Source organism: Acanthaster planci, linkage group LG04, assembly GCF_054643075.1.
Source record: "Acanthaster planci isolate LZ-2023a linkage group LG04, COTS_SCS, whole genome shotgun sequence".
Taxonomy (NCBI): Eukaryota; Metazoa; Echinodermata; class Asteroidea; order Valvatida; family Acanthasteridae; genus Acanthaster; species Acanthaster planci.
This window is the reverse complement of record NC_141780.1, coordinates 8,848,441-8,872,480: the sequence shown is the minus strand read 5'-3', so window position 1 is coordinate 8,872,480 and position 24,040 is coordinate 8,848,441. Positions and strand designations below refer to the sequence as shown.

General features: G+C 42.3%; 1 protein-coding gene and 1 long non-coding RNA gene across 3 annotated transcripts in view; one reads left to right on the top strand and one right to left on the bottom strand.

The window, feature by feature from the left end:
- Positions 1 to 24,040, bottom strand: part of LOC110974883 (uncharacterized) — a 114,660-nt gene that overhangs the window by 89,899 nt on the left and 721 nt on the right. The window lies entirely within an intron of this gene.
- LOC147799351 (uncharacterized) lies at positions 14,315 to 24,036 on the top strand. Its single transcript, XR_015424982.1, has 3 exons — positions 14,315 to 20,237; positions 20,337 to 20,462; positions 20,688 to 24,036. It is a non-coding gene; the product is annotated as an uncharacterized LOC147799351 (long non-coding RNA).

Genomic DNA, 24,040 nt, shown 5'->3' with positions numbered 1-24,040 from the left:
AGTTGGTGCCGTTGCATACACCATGCGTGCAGAGGGGAGGGGAGTTGGTGCCGTTGCATACACAATGCATGCAGAGGGGAGGGGAGTTGGTGCCGTTGCATACACCATGCGTGCAGAGGGGAGGGGAGTTGGTGCCGTTGCATACACCATGCGTGCAGAGGGGAGGGGAGTTGGTGCCGTTGCATACACCATGCGTACAGAGGGGGAGGGGAGTTGGTGCCGTTGCATACACCATGCATGCAGAGGGGAGGGGAGTTGGTGCCGTTGCATACACCATGCGTGCAGAGGGGAGGGGAGTTGGTGCCGTTGCATACACCATGCATGCAGAGGGGAGGGGAGTTGGTGCCGTTGCATACACCATGCGTACAGAGGGGAGGGGAGTTGGTGCCGTTGCATACACCATGCGTGCAGAGGGGGAAGGAGGTTGGTGCCATTGCATACACCATGCGTGCAGAGGGGGAGGGGAGTTGGTGCCATTGCATACACCATGCGTGCAGAGGGGGAGGGGAGTTGGTGCCATTGCATACACCATGCGTGCAGAGGGGGAGGGGAGCTGTTGCCGTTGCATACACCATGCGTGCAGAGGGGAGGGGAGTTGGTGCCGTTGCATACACCATGCGTGCAGAGGGGGAGGGGAGTTGGTGGCGTTGCATACACCATGCGTGCAGAGGGGGAGGGGAGTTGGTGCCGTTACATACACCATGCGTACAGAGGGGGAGGGGAGTTGGTGCCATTGCATACACCATGCGTACAGAGGGGGAGGGGAGTTGGTGCCGTTGCATACACCATGCGTACAGAGGGGAGGGGAGTTGGTGCCATTGCATACACCATGCGTACAGAGGGGGAGGGGAGTTGGTGCCGTTGCATACACCATGCGTACAGAGGGGGAGGGGAGTTGGTGCCGTTGCATACACCATGCGTACAGAGGGGGAGGGGGAGTTGGTGCCGTTGCATACACCATGCGTACAGAGGGGGAGGGGAGTTGGTGCCATTGCATACACTATGCGTACAGAAGGGGAGGGGAGTTGGTGCCGTTGCATACACCACACGTACAGAAGGGGAGGGGAGTTGGTGCCGTTGCATACACCACACGTACAGAGGGGAGGGGAGTTGGTGCCGTTGCATACACCACACGTACAGAGGGGAGGGGAGTTGGTGCCGTTGTTTACACCACACGTACAGAGGGGGAGGGGAGTTGGTGCCGTTGCATACACCATGCGTACAGAGGGGGAGGGGAGTTGGTGCCATTGCATACACTATGCGTACAGAGGGGGAGGGGAGTTGGTGCCGTTGCATACACCATGCGTGCAGAGGGGGAGGGGGTTCAAGCTGGTACCGTACGGAAACCGAACATTTGCCTTTTCTAGATCTTCATCATATCAATACACTTTTTCATACAAACAACAAAAAAGGCACCAGGATTAATTTTTGATGATGTTTTTATCCAACAACATCTTTTTTAAGCGCCAAGTATATATATTACAGGGCCGTTGATAAAGAAATACCGATATAGAAACCTGTTATTACTTTGATCACGGCATTTCGTGCGTATACGCACTTTATGGACGCCCCTTATTACTCCGATGCGTGTGTGAACAGGGGGAGGGGGTGGGGCCACTACGTACGCCATGCGTACAGGTGGGAGGAGGGTTTGAAAAGTCGGCATTTCGTGCGTATACGCACTTTATGGACGCCCCTTATTACTCCGATGCGTGTGTGAACAGGGGGAGGGGGTGGGGCCACTACGTACGCCATGCGTACAGGTGGGAGGAGGGTTTGAAAAGTCGGCATTTCGTGCGTATACGCACTTTATGGACGCCCCTTATTACTCCGATGCGTATGTGAACAGGGGGAGGGGGTGGGGCCACTACGTACGCCATGCGTACAGGTGGGAGGAGGGTTTGAAATTTCGGCATTTCGTGCGTATACGCACTTTATGGACACCCCTTATTACTCCGATGCGTATGTGAACAGGGGGAGGGGGGTGGGGCCACTACGTACGCCATGCGTACAGGTGGGAGGAGGGTTTGAAAAGTCGGCATTTCGTGCGTATACGCACTTTATGGACACCCCTTATTACTCCGATGCGTATGTGAACAGGGGGAGGGGGTGGGGCCACTACGTACGCCATGCGTACAGGTGGGAGGAGGGTTTGAAAAGTCGGCATTTCGTGCGTATACGCACTTTATGGACGCCCCTTATTACTCCGATGCGTGTGTGAACAGGGGGAGGGGGTGGGGCCACTACGTACGCCATGCGTACAGGTGGGAGGAGGGTTTGAAAAGTCGGCATTTCGTGCGTATACGCACTTTATGGACACCCCTTATTACTCCGATGCGTGTGTGAACAGGGGGAGGGGGTGGGGCCACTACGTACGCCATGCGTACAGGTGGGAGGAGGGTTTGAAAAGTCGGCATTTCGTGCGTATACGCACTTTATGGACACCCCTTATTACTCCGATGCGTGTGTGAACAGGGGGAGGGGGTGGGGCCACTACGTACGCCATGCGTACAGGTGGGAGGAGGGTTTGAAAAGTCGGCATTTCGTGCGTATACGCACTTTATGGACACCCCTTATTACTCCGATGCGTGTGTGAACAGGGGGGAGGGGGTGGGGCCACTACGTATGCCATGCGTACAGGTGGGAGGAGGGTTTGAAAAGTCGGCATTTCGTGCGTATACGCACTTTATGGACGCCCCTTATTACTCCGATGCGTGTGGTGAACAGGGGAGGGGGTGGGGCCACTACGTACGCCATGCGTACAGGTGGGAGGAGGGTTTGAAAAGTCGGCATTTCGTGCGTATACGCACTTTATGGACGCCCCTTATTACTCCGATGCGTGTGTGAACAGGGGGAGGGGGTGGGGCCACTACGTACGCCATGCGTACAGGTGGGAGGAGGGTTTGAAAAGTCGGCATTTCGTGCGTATACGCACTTTATGGACACCCCTTATTACTCCGATGCGTATGTGAACAGGGGGAGGGGGTGGGGCCACTACGTACGCCATGCGTACAGGTGGGAGGAGGGTTTGAAAAGTCGGCATTTCGTGCGTATACGCACTTTATGGACGCCCCTTATTACTCCGATGCGTGTGTGAACAGGGGGAGGGGGTGGGGGCCACTACGTACGCCATGCGTACAGGTGGGAGGAGGGTTTGAAAAGTCGGCATTTCGTGCGTATACGCACTTTATGGACGCCCCTTATTACTCCGATGCGTATGTGAACAGGGGGAGGGGGTGGGGCCACTACGTACGCCATGCGTACAGGTGGGAGGAGGGTTTGAAAAGTCGGCATTTCGTGCGTATACGCACTTTATGGACACCCCTTATTACTCCGATGCGTATGTGAACAGGGGGAGGGGGTGGGGCCACTACGTACGCCATGCGTACAGGTGGGAGGAGGGTTTGAAAAGTCGGCATTTCGTGCGTATACGCACTTTATGGACGCCCCCTTATTACTCCGATGCGTGTGTGAACAGGGGGAGGGGGTGGGGCCACTACGTACGCCATGCGTACAGGTGGGAGGAGGGTTTGAAAAGTCGGCATTTCGTGCGTATACGCACTTTATGGACACCCCTTATTACTCCGATGCGTGTGTGAACAGGGGGAGGGGGTGGGGCCACTACGTACGCCATGCGTACAGGTGGGAGGAGGGTTTGAAAAGTCGGCATTTCGTGCGTATACGCACTTTATGGACACCCCTTATTACTCCGATGCGTGTGTGAACAGGGGGAGGGGGTGGGGCCACTACGTACGCCATGCGTACAGGTGGGAGGAGGGTTTGAAAAGTCGGCATTTCGTGCGTATACGCATTTTATGGACGCCCCTTATTACTCCGATGCGTATGTGAACAGGGGGAGGGGGTGGGGCCACTACGTACGCCATGCGTACAGGTGGGAGGAGGGTTTGAAAAGTCGGCATTTCGTGCGTATACGCACTTTATGGACACCCCTTATTACTCCGATGCGTGTGTGACCAGGGGGATGTGGTGGGGCCACTACGTACGTCACGCGTACAGGTGGGAGGAGGGGTTTGAAAAGTCGGCATTTCGTGCGTATACGCACTTTATGGACACCCCTTATTACTCCGATGCGTGTGTGAACAGGGGGAGGGGGTGGGGCCACTACGTACGCCATGCGTACAGGTGGGAGGAGGGTTTGAAAAGTCGGCATTTCGTGCGTATACGCACTTTATGGACGCCCCTTATTACTCCGATGCGTGTGTGAACAGGGGGAGGGGGTGGGGCCACTACGTACGCCATGCGTACAGGTGGGAGGAGGGTTTGAAAAGTCGGCATTTCGTGCGTATACGCACTTTATGGACGGCCCTTTCTGCAGCTCAACGCAGTTCTACATTTTAAGGCTTTTATTCCCTATTCGCTCTAACATTTAAATATGGGACATTGATTTTATTAAAAACTTTGTTATCCTTTTATTTATTTTTAACTGTGCAAACACAATATGTATTGATAAAAATCGACAAAAACAGATATGATCATATCTGAAATTGTCCAAACGCGACAGAGTTTCATCTTTAAATTCTTAGAAAGTATTCATTGCGCTGAATATCCAAGGAAATAAGATTTAAGTTTACTTTTAATCTTGCAAATGCATCATGTATTGAGATATTATCGATGAAAACCGAGATAATTAATATCTAATATTGCCCAACCCTGACAAGGTGTCATCATTCAAATTCTTCGAAAGTATGACCTCCTTCCTCACAATATGCGAAAAAATTATATATCCAACAAAACAGGGCTCATCCCTCTGGGTGCCGGACTGAAAGAATTTTATTATTTTCGAACACCATATTCCTAAAAGCGCTTTGTATGTCAGCGATGAAGTCACAGCAGTGACGAAGCCGTGATCCAAAACAGGTTAACCTCATCAAAACCAGGTTATCTAACTCACACAACCCCATTATCTCCGGCACTTGGAATGCCAAAAATAAATGACCTTTTCAATTTGAACTTGGATAAATTTATGTTTAAATACAAATATGGTCGTTTATCGCCCAAAGCAGATGACTGTTTTGTTAATGTTTCTCCGTTTCATTTTTACGCAACTATAAATGCATCTAGAGGAGATAATTATGTTAATTGTTACAACCTTACTTTTGTTTTCAAAAAGTCTTATCCCACGGTGTGTGTCCATTTGGAACAACTTCAATACAGATCTGAAAAGACTCTCAACACTAAACACATTCACAAGAAAACTAAAAAAAACCTGCCTAATCGGTTTGTATAATAAATCAGACCATGTAACATTTCATTCTACTTCCATTGTGTATTAAAAAGGTCTGGTTTGAGCTGATGGCATATCTGTCTTACTGTTGTCTATCCTGTGTATCATATTGCCTCATGTCTCCTGTCTTATATTTCTTGTCCTGTCTGAATCGTTTGCATGACAGCGAAAGCCAAAAGCGCATTGTTTCTCTTTTCCTTACATATTGGCAATAATTTACAATTATCAAACTTAATAACACATCAGTTCTCATTAATTGTAGTAGCAAAATTTCATTTTGTATGTATGATATTGATGTATTTGGGAATTCTTCTGTTGTCAACATGAAATAGAATATTTTCAGAGTCTGGTCTTTCGCACATGCCCAAACGTTGACTGATGTATGGTACCCCGAATCACCGTGAAAACTCTTTGGTGGAGTACAACTCCTTCAATCGACCGTAAAAATCAGCTGGTTGCATTGACAGCAAGCTGAAGGCCCGAAGTGGGAAGATATACCAATTAATAAACATGCATTTGCATTGTCATGACGTCAGGCTGAAATTCTGCATCTTCATTTTTCTACAGGATTTAACCTGTATATTGCAGAATTTTAAATTCTATTGCATTTCTCCACTTTTGATCTCCTCACGATGTAACAAGTTGAGAAGCCCTTTATTGGCTTTACTTGGAATGCTTGTTTTTTTTATATATACAGACATGTATATCATTCGTTAGGGGGTTGTTTTGAGCATTTTAAGAGAACGATCAACTTTGCATGACTTGGCTCCATAAGCGTGTCGCCTAACTGACAGAGGTGGCAGCAAGTCATTTTTTGCAAGTCCAAGTCAAGTCAAAGCTGGTAGTTACAATTCCAATCACAAGTCACAAAAATAGCAACTCAAGTGCGACTCGAGTCCAAGTCAGATGACTCGAGTCAGCAACTCTTCTAACTGGGCATGTAAAGGGGAGGGTTTGAACATGCACCCAAAACAACTCCTTTGCGTGCGCAACCAACAAGACGCCGTCGGGCGCACTGACCGTTTTCAGAAATGTTTATACGTTTCTTTTCTTAGGCCTATATTTTGTAATACCTAAATATCGATTAAATAAAAACCATATAAAATCTGTCCATGCTTCATAGACGTGTAACCTCAGTTATCACTAGAGCCCATGGAGATTAACGTCACTAGACTGGTTGGGCTTATCGTTAGGTGTTCTTGGTGCATGAATCTTCTGCACTGCACGGTCAAAATGAGCCCCAGTCCATCAATTGCCATGTACATATTTAAAACTTACATTTAAACTTATTTAAACATCTCCACAGAGTTTGACCGATTAACGTGCACTGAAATTGCATATCTTGTTCCGGTTTAATTTTTCAGTGCCTGCAGCATGAACATGATTGAATTTTCCAGTAATGCTGTCGGGGCCTTTTCATCTTCTGATCCATCGCCGCAAGATGGACTGAGTGCGTAGCAAATAATTAATTTACCGCGCAAAACTGGCTGATTTAAAAAGCAAACCTTCTATGAACATAGGCCGTGTCTGAAACGGGCTTCCAGAGCTACGGCTAGGTCTATTATCTACGCGTCTCCACACATTTCTAATGGAGTGAAGACCTAGCTCTAGACAAGAGATTCGAATGCAGCCACAGTTTCAATGGCCCTACAATGAGACGAAAATATACATGGCCCATTTTCATTAAGAAGGAAGGTTAACGCAGCAATTAAGAGTCAGGTGGGCATAGCAGTCTAGAAGTATTCCTCCATCCCCGTCAAGTTTTAGGTTAACACTCTGCTCATATCCCCCAGGGTAGCTCCCTGGAATGCAAGGGCAAGGTCGTCTGCAAATGCAAACGTCCTAGACACGTATGTTTGAGAGGGAAATTATTAACTGCGCTTGTCCCATTATTAGGGTCATCTGCATAAGTAATGAGACCGTACCACGAGACTTCGTGCCAGGCAAGTAACTGCTTCATTTCATGGAATTTACGTCTTATTTTTACTTTTTGGAAATAAAAATAACTGCCCAAGATATTTTCATGGTACGATAAGGCCTTTTCCTGACGTGTTTTGTGAAAATAAAATTGAGAAAAAGTACCAGAGTGGTCAAAACTTGCGGCTTTTTTTTGGGGGGGGGGGTTCTTTTCGTAAGCGATAGTTGCTTACGTTTTGATGTGATTTTTGAAGACTCAAAACATAAAATTCGAAGTATTCCTGAAGTTTTCAAAAGTGGGCTGAGGTGGAGAAAGGTGTGAAGGTTTTAGGTTTGCTGACGGTTTTGCGCTAGATTCTGTTTGTCTTTCCGATCGGACGCCGCATATCGACCCAACTCAGCACCGATTCCGTTTATGCCCTATCCCGCATAATCTTTCGGCCTTGCCAGCGTAAGAATTCATTGACTCGGGAACGAAAGCTAAACGTGTACCACGGAATAGCGTTCAGTGTTTAAACACATTTTAATAAACGTGTCATGGGTTAAACGTGTGGAAAAATGGGTACAAAAAAGTATTTAAACTCTACAAAGTACAATGTTATTACAATGTACCCCATATTAACACGCCCGGAATCAACAATGAGCTTGCAACATGGTAAAAACGTGTACGTCAAAACAACACGTATACAACAATACCTGTGTATGAAAACAAATAGACCAATGAACAGGTATGTGTAATTCCTCCCCAAACAGACTTGACAGATGTAAAATATGGCACTGGATCATACATGGATACAATTTATTTAATCTACAGGATGGTGCATATGAAGCTGAATGCAGAATGCACGATTCCCCAATTTATCGTCAAAACACAATCCAGTACTGCTGTAGTTGCTATAGCTACCGTGGCGGCTGTGGTGACCACTAGGACCACGACTTGGCTGAAGTATTCCACGTGAATACCCGAACAAACTATAAATAGGTCCGTTTGACACTTACATTATTTTTGTCTCAGAATGTCATCGGACCAATAAAAATCGTTTTTGAATTTAAAAGAATGATCGATCAGACTGAAGGCCCGCCCGCCCGACAGACTGATAAATAGATAGATAGATGTTAATTTCATTTTGTTTGCATGTATTTCACGGTTACAGCATCCCAATTCTTGCTGTTCAGGCACCAGTTTCTTCTCTTGTGTATGTAGCCAGTAAGGGAGGTATTTATAAAATAAGTCATTATTTGTGATTTTCATAGATTTGCTCTTTGGGTTTATTAATGAATGAAAGGAAACTGAACTCTTTCCGAGTTGTCAAGCCAGGGAGGAGAATAAAAGGCTGAGGATAATAAATATGTTTCTTCCTTCTGTAGTTTTTTATGATTGTCATGGACGTAAAAATCAAAGTGATGAGCATAATTGTGACATTTGTTTTGAAACAAGATGGGAGAACGACAAAAGGATATATATTCATGTTTGGAGATTACTGTTTCACGCACAAGTATATCTTTAAACACGTTCTACCAATGAAATGGAGTCCTAAAAGACTGAACTTCCATTAGTGACTTAAAGCCTTTCAAAAGAATAGATATTATTTACTAATGACTACATTATTAATACCGAAAATTTAATTTCCTTATGGAAACACCGCAAACCGAACTATAAAGCAATAGTTACACTGCAAAATCATTAATAGTAGTCACGTGGTAAAAATTCTAATCAGAAATCCATAGTTTCATCCAAAGAAATTGTTCGGGTCGAAATTGGAGTACCACTTCAATAGAATGTGTATCGAAATGATATAATAGGAGTTTCATTAACCAGGAAAGTCTATGCAGTATTGTGGGCAGGTTCTGCGGCCGGGAATAACACGTATACGTATGGATGCCGCGGTCTAGTGACTCCAGACACTTTCTAGACATATTTACTGCAGTGCAGTTCCTTAAAAAAATGCGATCCAGCCATAGATGTGGGTCATATCCATATTGCTATTGGTTTCCTATTTTGAAAACGGAATTAGCTGTCAAGAGGCGCCCTTTGGAAACACCTCTATCAAGTTAATTTATTTACTTAAAAGTGGCACAAGAGGGCGCACTTTACTGGACCAACACACAGTCAAGGCCGAAGTACACAAACTTAAGACTTGAACTTCGTGGTGAAAGAAACTAGATGAGTAAGATGATGAGTAAAATGATTGCGGTTGTACCATGTATCAATCTCTTTCTTGAGTATGTGTGGTTCTTAGAAGAACCGGGGAATAACTCGACGTTTCGAACAGTGTACTCTGTCCGTCTTCAGGAGACTGCAGGATTCTGACCGGGAGTGGTGTAAAATGGGATCCAAAGATAAGTGATAATTCCTGCCGAGCTCACAGTTTCCTTTAAAAAGGAGATCGTCTGAAAAAATAGGAAGGTTGGGAAAAATAGGCCAGTGCCAACTACCTGGGTTTGTCGGCTTTGAGGACAGAGTTGATAACATTTCGGTTGAAAAATGGTCCCAAGTGTAAGGGATTTCGTTTGAAAAATGCCTGAGAGCAGGACTATCACTAGACCTATCATTTTTTTTGGGGGGGAGACGAATTTGTGTTGTCTGAATGATTAAAATATTTAAACATTTTATTGACTAACTCACCTAAAATTGAAAGAAATAAAAAGACTAAGGACAAGACAATAGGGTTGTTTGAAACTCCAGTTGACTTGGAAAAAAAATTAGGACTTGACTTGAAACAACATGCCTTGCGACTAGATTGACTTGACTAAATTTGACTCGTGTGACAAACGTTTGCTAAAAATATACCGGTAGGGTTTCTCGGCCGTATTCCTCATCTTCCCAGTCAAGTTCATTATTGTTCATTCGTATTCCAACGTCTTTTTTTAAGATGACTGCTCCCATGAATAGTGTTCTGAAACAAATTCAACTTAGAACCAAGTTCATTCAATTGAACAGTGCATAACCGTCATTCGATTTCGCGCTTGGTGACTGAAATGAGAAATTCCACCCGAATTTTACTTTCTTCTTTGTCTGTGGGCAACCAGTGTTTGCACTTTGAGCATTCAAATTGGAAAACTTTAAGATAAGAGGAATATACAACAAATTAAGATGCGTATATAACAAACAGGGAGATTACAAAAAGAAAATATGTGAGAAGTGTGTCCCACGTTAACCTCTCAAACAAATTACACATCAAGAATACAGTACATTTGCTCCAGTACTGATTGTCCGTTTAATCAAAATGTAGAAATGAAACTCTCCCTGGATCTTCATCACGGATGCTGAAAAACCATCCTTTAGATGCAGTTTACTGATTTGCAATGTCTTTATTTTATACACAAGAAACACACTCTCCGTAGGTGTGCACGTATGCTAAGATTTTTCGGATTCTCCTAACAATAATTTTCTCACAGTTTAAAAATACATGAAAGGTTTTTGCTTGCCTGTTTCATTCCATTTTTCTCATCCTTTTAAACATTTCGCTAGTTTGTCCATTCGTTTGATACAAAACAATAGAATGCTGACCCTTCACTATTTGAATAACAAGATTGTGCAATTGCATGCTCTTAGAATGAAATTGAATTGCTCTTTGAATGGTGATCTAGATCGTCAATCTATTTCTATTTGAATGGAACTGTCGATAATTCGTGGGAGAAGATGATGCAGTGGGCCGGGAAACTTATAATAAACAAAAACTTTTGGGTGTTCTGTACTTGAAATGGATAAATCTGGAAAGAATAATGGTTGAGGTGGGCACAGCAGTGAATTGCCGGAGATTTTACTCTAGATGGCGCTGTGTTGTGTTGATTCCCACGTGATTCGAGGCATGCATGCTTATACATCTAATGGTGCACCCCTAAAAATAAATTCCCATAAACACCAATGATAAATCCTTTTATTTCAAAATTATTTTAAAAATACAAGTCTCAAGGCGTCCGAGCTGGACAGCAAAATGATGTTGGACATGTCCTCTTTCATTTTCCTTTTAAGTTTTAGTGCGTTGACCGATGGATTTTTGAGAAATTCTCATGCACCCAAAGCAGACCACCCCTAAAATGAAAGAAATTTCACTGCCACTAGAAGCCATTTTAAAATACATCCCTCTTTTCTTCAATTCACCATGGCTCTCAGGACTCTCTAATTTTGAGTGTTTATTTTTTTTAATGAGCTCGGCGGACGCATTTCTGGCCTATTTGCGTGGGTGCACCCCTAATCGCACACATTTGTCAGACATCATACATGCATCTAAGAAGAATAGCAAGTATCAGACACTTACTTTCTCAGAACGCAGCAGAGCAACTCATTCATGCCTTTATCACTGCTAAACTTGATTTGTGCAATAGCCTGCTCACCGGTCTTCCGCACGGTACAATTCATCGTTTGCAACTTGTACAGAACGCTGCCGCACGTCTTCTAACGAGCACCAAAAGGAAAGCTCACATAACTCCCATTCTCAACAAACTACATTGGTTACCCATCAAATACAGAATTCAGTTCAAGATCCTCCTTCTCACATTCAAGACACTCCACGGCTCTAGTCCCCTTTATCTTGCAAACATGCTGCAACTCCGCTCTGTCAGGCCGGGTCTGAGGTCAACAAGTAATACCCTAGTTGTTCCCCGGACTCGGCTGGCCAGTGCCGGAGACAGGGCTTTTTCTACAATCGCACCACGCTTATGGAACTCACTCCCGGATCATCTAAGACAAGAACATGACATCAAGCAATTTCAGCATCATCTCAAAACATTCTTCTTCTCACAAGCTTTTTCACTATGAATTCACAATTGAGTTTTTCATTTTTCCACTTAGACCGGCGCCTCTGAATGCTTTGCAGATATAGTGCGCCTTATAAATGCTTTATTATTATTATTATTATGTCTCTGTAATCCCCATGGCCATGGGCGCTTAACACCTGACATATCTCTGTTTGATGTGAAGAAATAAAGAGCGCCATCTAGGGGCTCTGTGGATCTGTGCGTAATTCGTTATTTCGAATTAGTAGTGCGTTATTTCGATTTAGTAATTCGTTTAAACGAATTAGTGTCATGAGGAAAATTTATACTTCACTGGCACGATTAGGCTTTCGTACTATACCCTCCTGAAACGCAGTGCGCCGCCATTAAAAGGACGCCTGTTCAACGTCGAACCATATAATTTTACTGGTTGTCCATGCGTTGTGCAGCGGGGCCGCACGCTGCGATCTCGAAGTGGGCGTGTTCTTTGACTTTGTATCATTCCTTGTTCAGCACAGAGATTGCAATTTATACTCCACACATGTAAATGGGAGATAATTCTTTATACGGCGGGAAAAGAACTGCTACGTCATACAGTGGTCAACTCTTAATTTTCAGCCTGAGAAGAATGTGAATTTTTTTGGCCAATTTACATGAACCTCCCCAAAAATTTCATTCAGTGAGAATAATCTTTGGGGTTTTTTATTCACGAAGCAACTCTACAGAGTCACTCTACAGATTGTTTAATAGACCTCCAATTGAGGCTAACATGCATACCAGACGACTGGAAATAGGCAAAAGTAATTATTAAAAGACTGCAACCTTAATGCAAATAATTGAGGCCGATTTCAGTTATCCGTGATGTGGTGGAAGTTTACGAGAAAGCAATTCATTCACAGGTTTACGGTTCTTCTGCTATGTCAATAAGTATTGTAGGATTCGGATGGACAAAAACTTGACTTAGCAATATCATGTAAAAAGAAAACCTGCTAATTTCATTCGATTAGCCCAGCTTAGACAGCTTAGGTTGTTCCAACATTCTACTTAACACGTTGACAGCCAACTACCAGTATATGCCTACTCGTAGGCACTTGTGTACCAGATTCTGCCACACTACGAGTATACTCTCAGGAAATGAAAAGATACTGTAATGTAACCTAAATACGCTGGCATCGCCGAAGAACATAACAAATAGGCTGCTAGAGCTAGAGGTGTCACGCCCCTAGTTGGCTGCTGAACTGGCAGGCTTCTGTGAATATCGGCCTAGTTCACTGGGACTAATAAATTTTAATGGGCCGCCAAAGCTCAGTACCCATCCTTGTCATTCATGCACACGTGCACATAAATTCGAATTTATTAGTGACCTGGTCGCTTGCAGACGAGCATCTACTACATGCATGCAGATTCCATTATTTTATTATGCAAGACGACCTCGTAGCGACTCAGACTTTAACCAGTCAATGGGTGTCGACTATCGTACCTTCGGCTGGAAAACATGGCGCACACAAGTAATTGGGTTTGCCTTAGGATCCAGTAAAGTTGCTGTTTTCCCTCTACTGCTGTACCCTCAAATTTTCAAAATTATGTACTACAGTTCAGCATGTAAGCTTAATTCCTGTCGTGTCTGACTAAATCCGCTTGAGCATTATGGCTTGAAGGTTGAAGTTGAACGATTCATAACGCTACGCACTTCATTTACGCCATCTTCTGCCGAGTCAGCTAATGTAACCACCAATCAACACCGTCCGTATTCATCCCGACAGAAAAAGACTTTATAATGGCTCTGATTGGTTGATACGTTGCGTTGCATAAAATTTGCATGAACGCTTGTGTCATCTGACGTTCGCAGTACGGCGGAGTAGACAGGGTTATAGACCTACGTACGTGTACATGTACATGTACTCTGACTGTACATGTATACTACTGCATTAACGGATGGGCTAAAGATAATGTACTTTAATGTTTCAATACGCAACAAAGGGAGGTTGAATGTTCATGCCCTTTCTGTTAAAATACATGTATATTCAAGATTTAAGAAGCGTTACCAAAACCACATGTACAGAATTGTTGAGGGAAATGCCCTGAACTATCTGTCCGATGAATTTACTCCAGTCAGTCGGGCACAGTGGCACCAGGAATGCACATCATGTAGCAAATACATGTACATGTACATCTATGCCTTATACATGTTATATCTCCCAATAAGGCTGGTCAACTACACTTCTCAAAAAAAGTTAAGGACCACTTTTTATATAAGATAATTTACTGCTGAACATGAGAACACCATGTAGACAAACAAAAAATGAAAGAACCAGACTCCACTCATTGCTTGAAAAATTACAAGTTGAGAAAAAGTGGTCCTTAACTTTTTTGAGTAGTATATTTCCATTCTGTTGGGACTCAAGATTTAGAATAACTTACGTTCTAACTTGAAATCAGCAGCTAACATCAAGGCTTTATTGGCAAATAAATTATTAGGTCAGGACTACGGCGAGATTCTTTTTGCGTGTGTTACTGTCTTTGTGAGTGATTATTTACTCTTTACCTGGGTTCTAATCTAATTTTTTACATTTACAATATTTTGGAACACTTTCAAAACAAATATTATTGAATTGGTTTTTATCTATTAAAAACTTTTAAACGTACTCGTACTCTAGTTTTTTTTTTTTCATTTATATTTCAAGCTTTTGTAATCTGATAGCTTGTTTCAGACCTGTATGAATTCTTGTTTTAGTTTGATTTTTTTTTATTATAGCCCAGGACTTCCGAGAAAAACAGTTTCCTGGAAACTGATGCGACTACCCAATCAAATATTAAACGATCAGCTGGGCAGCAAGCTAAACGCCGCAGTCTTTGCTAACTATGAGCTGAAGGGTCAGAGTCGAGTCGCTATTTTTGGGACTCGTGACTTGACTTGTACTTGTCAGGTTTTGACTTGTGAATTGACTTGGTCTTGCACATTGACTTGATACCAACGCAAGTCAGAAAACAAATCAATCGAACCCACTGAAGTTTCAAATTAGGTCTATCAACTTACGCTTTGCGTTCTTAGAATAAACAGCGTAAAGGCCGGTCAATACTCCATGCGAAGGCGAAAGCGAATTTGACGTCATGAAAAATTGCAGCAAAATTCCACCCGAAATACGTTACCTTTTACAAATTCGCGACGCGAATATTTGATCTGACGTCTACGTTTGTGGTCGCTTTTGAGCCAAGTATGACCCGGGCTTGAGACCTCGTTTGGCTCGTGACTTCCACTTCGGTCGTGTCTGCCTAAAGCCACGTCTGAATCACTTGGATGTGGCTTGAAATCACACTTGACTCCATCCGTGGCCGCGGTTGGCCACTACCATAAACTTACGCGTAATTTCAGGCTGCAGCCAAGAGAAAATTCCGACGCCCCCCTCCCCCGACGTCCTCAAAGCTCATCGGCAGAGCAGGCAGTCATATCATGTAGTCATGTTAATAATGGCAAACATTTGGTTTCACAGTTGTGAAAGTATACATGAATTATTACTGTACATGATTATTTTGTAACCGCCCATAATATTTATTAGCTCCACGAGATAGTTAAGGCGGTCGCACTTGCTTTGTTGGTGTTACTAGCTGAGCATCCAGGGTATGGACGGCCACTGGGTGCAAAAAAAGTCAAAACGAAAATTATGAATAAAAATTTATACAAACGAAACGAATAAACATGAACGAAAAATATAAGCACTTACGATAAACACAAATACAAACAAAACGTCTGAATACAGCCATAGAGCTATAATGAAGACTAGAGCGCTGACTCATTTACAAAGTGATGCCTTCTGGGCGCATCCATGTTTGTGCACAAACCTATGGAAAACTTGAAATTTGTACGGCTTTTGTACGGCTATTAGCATATCTGCGTCTGTGTTCTAAAACAATACGCCAACAAAGCCGATACGCAAACAACTTGAAAGTAAATTTAGTAAATGAGTGTTTCATTTTACTCTGCACCAAAAAACACAAACACAGGCACGTACGTGTGTGCTGCACATGCATTTTTCGGTAACATTTTTTTTTATCTGATTTTATCGGTACCCGATGCGCACGACAGCCGCCGCTCCATATCCATCAACTCACAAAGACTGAATTATTAACTGACTGACTTTTTCATTTAGCTGCACTTATTCGTTGAAAAAAAAGCCATCAAAAAGACAACCACACGAAATCAGACGACCTTGCTCGAATGTTGGGGAAACATTTGTATTAAAATAATTAGCTATGGTGTATGGATGTGCCATTGCTCTGTACGTGTGTGCCTTATTCAAACGACGCGCTGACATCGCGTATGTCGAACTTGAGCATTGCACTGAGAATGAATTCGACATTCATTCTATCTGCTTTCGAGTGTCTGTATAAGCCTGGATTGAAATTGTCTCCGCCCAGGACGCCGTCAAGTAGCGAATGTCTTTAGGATAAATATTTTGTTTCATTTTGCTATTCCTTTTTTGACCGTGCCGTTCCAACTTTCTTGCCCGAGTTTCTGTGGCATCGGTCGGTTGTGCATGCTGCATCTCCACTCGCTGTAATTTTTGATCGAACGTACAGAATTTTTGACTGTACGCGTTCCAAACTCAATAGACAAAATTTGAATGGGACGCATCACTCGTTTTTTTTTTCTAGCGGTGCGGAAAAAGGGTCATGGTGAAGGAAAGGGTTTCCTTTAAACGACTACACTCTGAAGGTGAGGCCTTTACACATACATAGGCCTATCACGAAAAAAAACTCAATGTTGAAGATGGGAGTTTTACAAATGAAATCGTTGTTATGCGTGGATTTTAGGGGTGTTAATTTGAGGAGATCGCGGCCCAGTGTGTGCATTATAAGCGTGTTCGCATGCAAGATTCATAGCAGGACCAAGACGCAAAACTGGGAATCCTTTTTTAGAATCTCCTACAAACAAAGGGTTGCTGTACAAAGTGAAAATAGAACGAGTGCTTCAAAAACCCTTGTAGATAACAAAAACCCTAGAGATTGTAGCTTTGAAATGATACAGTTCCTTACGAACACCCCATTTTAATGAATGGAATAGGCACACAGGCCGTTATACGCACATCACGCGCAAACCCCTTCCGTGTCCCCCCTGGGTTCTTGCTAGCATTCGGCCCACACGCAAAGACCGTACAATCTGGTATAATTACATTCGATGCGCGCGTACTCAGCGTGCCCGCACCAAACGCGCATAAACTTGTGTGACTGCGCTGATAAACGGAGCGGATAGTGGCCTAGTCTTTGAACAAAATGTTAGATTAACTTGGGAAACAAAGGGAGAAGTGTTGGCATGTGGAAGGGTATAACCCTAAAGGACGTGCAGGTCATTCCGGTTTATATCACATGGCGACAATAATTTGAGGAAATGATGACGGGAATTTATGCAGGTATTGTATAAAAAATGTTTCGCATTCGTGCAATCAGGGGCGGGTCAAAGAATTTTTCGGGAGGGGGTAGGAAGGAGATTTTTTGTAATATCTTTTTTTTTGGCGGACAAGCGGACAAACGATAATGAAGTATTACAAGACATGCATTTTGTCTAATGGTATTGGTGCATTCACTTAGGTTATTTGTTATCATTTACCACATTTTTTTTGAGCGGTTGGGTTCGAACTCTACCCCCGATCCGCGCCTGGCAATAGCAGGAACAATTTCATTCGGTGACAGATAAAACGTTCCATTCCACTCGGCGAACATTTCATCTGCATCTCACGAAATTATTCTTACCACTGCACTCATACACATTCATTTTATGTATATCATGTGACCGGGCTCTCGGCCAATCAAGATAAAAAAAATCTGTGGGTGAGGTATTATAAAAACACCTTACCTGCAGATTCTGAACCCAACGTGACCATGCTTCATCCAACCAGGATAAAGAACGTGCCAGGAGCTTGTATTACAAAGCAGTACATGATCATGGACTTGCATGCAGCCTGACTACAAACGACTCTTTTAATAATTGCTTGGTATTTTAATTTGAAAACAACTGCGAGACATGGGCCTATACCATACGCCTTCAGCACTGTGCGTGCTTCAAATGGCCACACTTCATTCATAAATGTCTCAAGACTCGAAAGAGGATAAACCTTTAAAGTTAATATTGATATAATTAACACAATCTGGGCTGAAGAACGGAACCCAATAGTCCCAAGAAATTTCGACAACTGTTCCTGTCAACTAGAAAACAAAAGTATAAAATTTAAGAAAGGAAAAGAGAATCCGAATCCCGTTCAGAACGTATCGAGGATCTCTTAACGTCATCACGTGAAATCCTCTCTGGCGGTGAGGACGGGGTGGAGTGCAAAACTACGATTAGACTTGTGCTCACTAGCACGTCTATTTGTACAGTGTCTGATTTGAGAACACTTTTATGAAGCCACTGCAATGGCGGAGAAAGCGGGAGTGTCAAGCAGAGCCGTTTATGAAGAGAGTTGCCGGCGACGTGAGAGTCTCAATTGTTGGATTCAAAATGGTGGATTGTGCGTCAGTGCACGTGGACACTAAGCACACAATAGATGTATGCTGTACTGCACAGATAATGAACAGACATGTTGGTTCCAAAATTAAGTTGGTGCTACTCTCTCTTAATACAGCTCTGGTGTCAGGGGGCTACTGCCCTCACCTTTTTAACTTTGGGTAATGCCTGCCCCCAAAACATTTGGCAGCTCTTTAATGGCTGATGCTTGAGAGCCTCACAACACCCCCCCCCCCCTTGAGAATCGTTTGCCGTCGTTAAGCCAGTGAGGAACTATACAAACGAATCAAAGGCGATTATCTAGTATAATACTATGTATCTGCAATGGCAGGTTGGTCTTATAGTTTATTATGTGACAATACCTTTCGATAATTTAAAAGGTTCTGCACCCCATAATACCAGCTCGGTTGGAACACACATCAATCATTATTTTACCAAGCACATACTCAATGACTATCATACAATTTCAATGGCGGGCTTCCTGTGCGAACATTCTCGGCAAACTTTACCTATGCTGGCACAGAATTGAGGCATGGGATCTAAACTTTTTCAATTCGATCCGAACTAAGTTCTCCGGGCGTACACCGTGACACACTGACCCTATGATAAGGGTTGTTGTATTTGAGTGTTCGTGTGTACAAAAAGTTGAAAGCGTTATTTTTGTAACCATTCGCCATTCATCTAACGGTATATAATTAACGAACTTATAAATGTACATAAGTGCAATAATATCAGAATACTTTCATGAGGTGACAGATTGATATGAATGATATACATTCCACTTGGTTTTGCCTCTTGAAATCAAACATTCAATCTGTCACAAATATTCTTTGCCTTGCATGAATTATTCATTTGTTTCATATAATTAACCCCTTATGTAAATATCCTTTGCGTACAAATGACAGTTTTCCGTCCTCGGTCCAGCATAAAAGCGCAACACAAAGGAGTAACGTTCCAATGCAGTTCATAAATAAGCAGATAATCTGATGTAAGAATGCGACTGTCAAAAGGATGGGTGGGAAACATCTCAGTTTAAAATGTACTAATTGCTTTCTTGTTTACAGCTCGTTTATCTACCGTAGATGTTCATACATAAGCATAAAAAGAACAAGATTTGGTAAACCAATTTTTCTGATTGTAGGCGAAAGAATGAACTTTATATATCAACTGTTAAATTGCCTCTGTCTTCTTATCCTCAGTTATCCAATTTAATTTAATCTGTTAAGCCTGGTGTTCATATGGTCGTTTGTAACGCACACGGTCCGCAAGACGTCAGGACGCAGACATTTGCGGAAGAGATGCTGTGCAACGTCATTTCACAACAACAACAACAAATGGCGTCCGAAACTCGGAAAACTTTCGGGGAAAAAATGCTTTTTAGGTGGCAATGTTGCCACTTAAAGCCAAACTGATACGCCATTTTGATGTAATTTGTTAAAGCTAGTTTGTTGACTACTGGGGCTGCATATGCTAGTAATAAGGAGAAAATGGACAAAATGAGTGGTACTAAGCGAGAGAAACATAGTTGTACGCCCATCATGCCAGCGTGCGTGTTAGTATGGGTCATAGAGTATCGAAGTGTGACGTCACTGTGAACCCGAAAGTGCATTGCAAACGATTGGTTCACGCGCTGGTTCTCGCGCTAATGCCTTTAACTTAACACACTAACTGTGCGCGTGACGTATTCACTTCGGTACTCTATTGATCTCCATTATATATTTCAGAGCACAGATTTAATCTTATATTCTTGTCGATATTCTGATCACGGTGCTACGCAGCCCTTCCATATTTCCATTGTATAGACTGGATAGGACATCGCGTCCAAAACACGTCCCGCGTATGCGTATTTTCAGGAGGGTAAATAACGAGCGTTGCGAATTTCGAGACGTGTAGGCCCTACTTTTAAATGGAGTTTTTCAAAAAATCCAGTTGAGGTTTTTGTGTTTCAATCCTCAGATTTAAAAGATAAACTGAATTCTGCACTTGGAATGGATAAATTTGGAAAGAATAATGGTTGAGGTGTGCGCATCAGTGAAATACCGGAGATCAACGTCAAGTTTGGAAGAAGGAACAGAAGAAAACGTGAGTCGTACTTTTTTTAGTTTCAGAAAGTTTCTCAAGTTGTACTTTATAATGCTCACCTTTAAGCCTAATAAGCTTAGTAAGAAATCTATGACAGTCTATCTAGCCTGTCAGGCTTTGTATATGAAACTTCACTATCTCGAAGTTGGGACAGTCTGAAATGTTACTCATTGGCAAAAGTGGTTACAAAAACTGAATGACTAATTTGTCGTTTATTTTCCCCAGATTTCACCAGAAAAATCTCCAAGAAAGCCATGATTTGTGTTCGTCGGATATGCAGATGCATTGAACCCAAATCGTGTAAAAGACAACGTAACATGAGTGACAGAATTCTTCTTCGGGGCAGAGATGAAACCAAAGTGAGAAGCAGAGTGCTGACGTTTCTGTTAAATAAAGTTACAAACAAGGAAATTCAAAGCCTTCAACGCAATGAAAGAAACTTTGTCTACATAACAAAATTATTCGTTTTCAATTAAAACTGACTTTTTTATGCCGGAAAGTAGTTGTTACATATAAATGTTTAAGTCAGATTGTGAACTCAACTTTTTAAGCTGATTAAGTGTCTGTTTTAAAAACGGCAGTAAGTTAGTTTGGTCGCTCATTTAAAGCTGTGCTCCATTTGTGTTCACAAAAAAGTATCTCACACTTCGGTATGCCGCATGTCGGTTTTCGATAAAATTTACTCAATATATGAATGAATTTTATTTAGTTCAATTTTTCCTGAGAGTGTGTAAAATTAAAATCATTTTATAGATTTTTTTTTATTGTTGGCTCATCGAAACCAGACGGAAAAACACATGGACCGTTTGGACATCATATTTACTGGCAAAAACTATTGCATGTCCTGGTGGAATTCTCAAAGTTTTACACACTGAAAAAATCACGATTGAACCGACACAAAGTGAAAATATTGCTAAAGCGAGACCGTAGAAAATAGGTGTAAAAAATGAATTAAAAACAAACACACACAAAAACAGGTTAACATTATCACTTTCGAGTGGGTTAGTTGGAAAAAGGTCAGTTATTTCCGGAAATGATGTTTTTGCATTTTCTGTTTATTTTTGGCTTGTTTTCGGGAGGGAGGCCGAGGCCCAGCTTAGCCATCATCCCATGAGAAAAAGGTTATTTGACTAGAAATGCACAGCATACAGCATCACATTACTCTCCTGAAGCGCCGCCATTGTTCGGCCGCGCATTTTGTGCACAAACATGCATTAGCATTGTTTGTGCACAAAATGTCCTATCCAGTCTGTATAATAGAGATCAGTGGTATGGGTCTACTCAGCGACTTGACACAGACGGTCGGCAAAGTTGAACAGGGCTCAAAATCTTTTCTAGTATTTCTTACCCGTGCGCACGCCAAAACATCAAGCACACGTGCAAAAATTATCTGGTACGTGTATGAAACCAAAGCGCAGAAATGTACTTGAAATAGACATAAAAATAAACATGCTGAAAAAATTGCCGGACTGTTTCAGTTAAATGAGGGAGAGGAGAATGCCTAAAAGATATCTGGTACGTGTATGAAACCAAAGCGCAGAAATGTACTTGACAAAGTTTTTGTGTGTCCCGGCATCATGTTAGCGTATAAATTATGATAGATGAATTGGGCCGTCCCACCTTGATGTTGGCACTATAGCCCAATACATACAGATTACATCATACACTGGTTGTCCTACACAGACAATGTTGTTATTGTTACTATGACACACATTTAGACGGATGACGTGAATCTTTGGAAGGATTGGTTTAAGGGAATGCACAATATTTAATCTATTCACGTTAAAGACAGTTGCTGTGAACGTTTGCACTGAATCGGGTTTCAACCTTTAAAGCATTTACCAAAATATTTAAACTCTGTGATATAGCAAAGTAGCCGCCTAACATTTAATATAGTTGCAGTTCAGTTCTGGCATATGTTTTGCTGTTGTCATACAGTAGGCCTACAGTACTTTTCACTGACTCTCCAAGAGTGTGACATCTTAGTGTATCCAACAATCTCCAATTTTGACATGAAATACTACAGTGGGAAATAAAGGTAAATGTACATGTTTGCAACGTGTACTTTGTCGTCTGTTTGTATCTACTAATAACTGATCGTCCCTAGCCTGGTCTGTTGTTTGTGTATTATTATGCACAGTTATGTGAAAATGTGCGGGTATATTTTGAGATTCGTTTAAAGGGTAGCTGCAATCCATTTGGTTTAATACAAACCTTCAACATGCACCTTTGTGTTTCAGTTAAATTTTAAACTTTCATTGAAATGTTCTAAAGGGTATTTTGCTGCCTTTTTTGTTTCGATGCTTTTGAGCAAAACTGTGATGTCATCTCAGGAAGAAAGCCTCAATGTTACATCATTTGTTTGTACACAAAAATCCAAATGTAGACGTTGCTGGACTACATTCTGCTCTTCTATAATGATTCATTGTTGCATGTGCATAGCAATAAGCAAGCATCAATTTGTTTTGTTAGAAATGTTCTTAATGATTCATTGCTGTATGTGCAAAGCAATAAGCAGGCAGCAATCCCTTTGTTAGAAATGTTTTGAGTAACTAAATTCTGGGCTCACAATAACTATGCACTAAACTATTTGTAGACAAGCAATTAATGTTTGCCTTGTAATTATTAACGAAATCAGATTACAAATCACAGTTTGTCAAATCACAATTGCTGTGCATATCAGAACATCATTAAAAAAAATAAGACCAACTGAAGCGCTTGTTCATGCTGTCTAAGCATTTACTATGTGCCCATTGAAAATTAGCTTCATTCTCTCTGTGTCCTTCCTAAGGTTTGACCCGATTTTAACTTTATATCCTTTAAAGAAATAAAGTTCCTATACTTCTGAAAACTAAAATGGGACCAAATGAAATGAATGGTTCCTGGCGCTCGGATCAGATCAAGAAGACTTCTTTATGCAAAACAAAACAAACGTGGATACAGAGAACTCGTGAAACTGTGCACTTTTCTTCATAACACATCCGACGCAAGCGCGTGCTGGTACAGTCTAAACAACATTGACAGCGCTTTGCAAATGAGGCCATGAACCTATAGCTCACTGGAGGTCACGTTCATCTACGGAAGACTAAAAAAAAGAAGTAAGGCTAAAGGGGATTTCTCAAGAGTCACGACTCGTAAAGAGTGCGTTCAGGGAATCCGGTTGCCATACTTGAATACTGTAGGGAACAGACAATCACTGTCGATTTGTTGAGTTGGTATTAATGTCAATAGGCGCGTACATGACCATGTCACAAAAGCAAATTTGATATAACGCCGCAACGAGGACCCACAGGTATCCCATCTCTCAAAAAAGGTTGAGGTTAAGGTGATAGGTCTTACGTTTTGTGCAGTTGTATCATTTGTACCATTTCTGAGGTCAACACCATCGCCCGCGATCTCTCTCAGACTGGCTGGACATGCCTGAATTAATACACTTACATTTTAAGGCATATTGTCGGGAAAATTAAATAATGTTAATGATAATGTCGTCGGTAACATGTCACAGTTTGTAACATTAATTGTGAATTTTGGGCCAGTATGGAAACGTAACAAGCCGTCTAAACACTGCATTCGTGTAC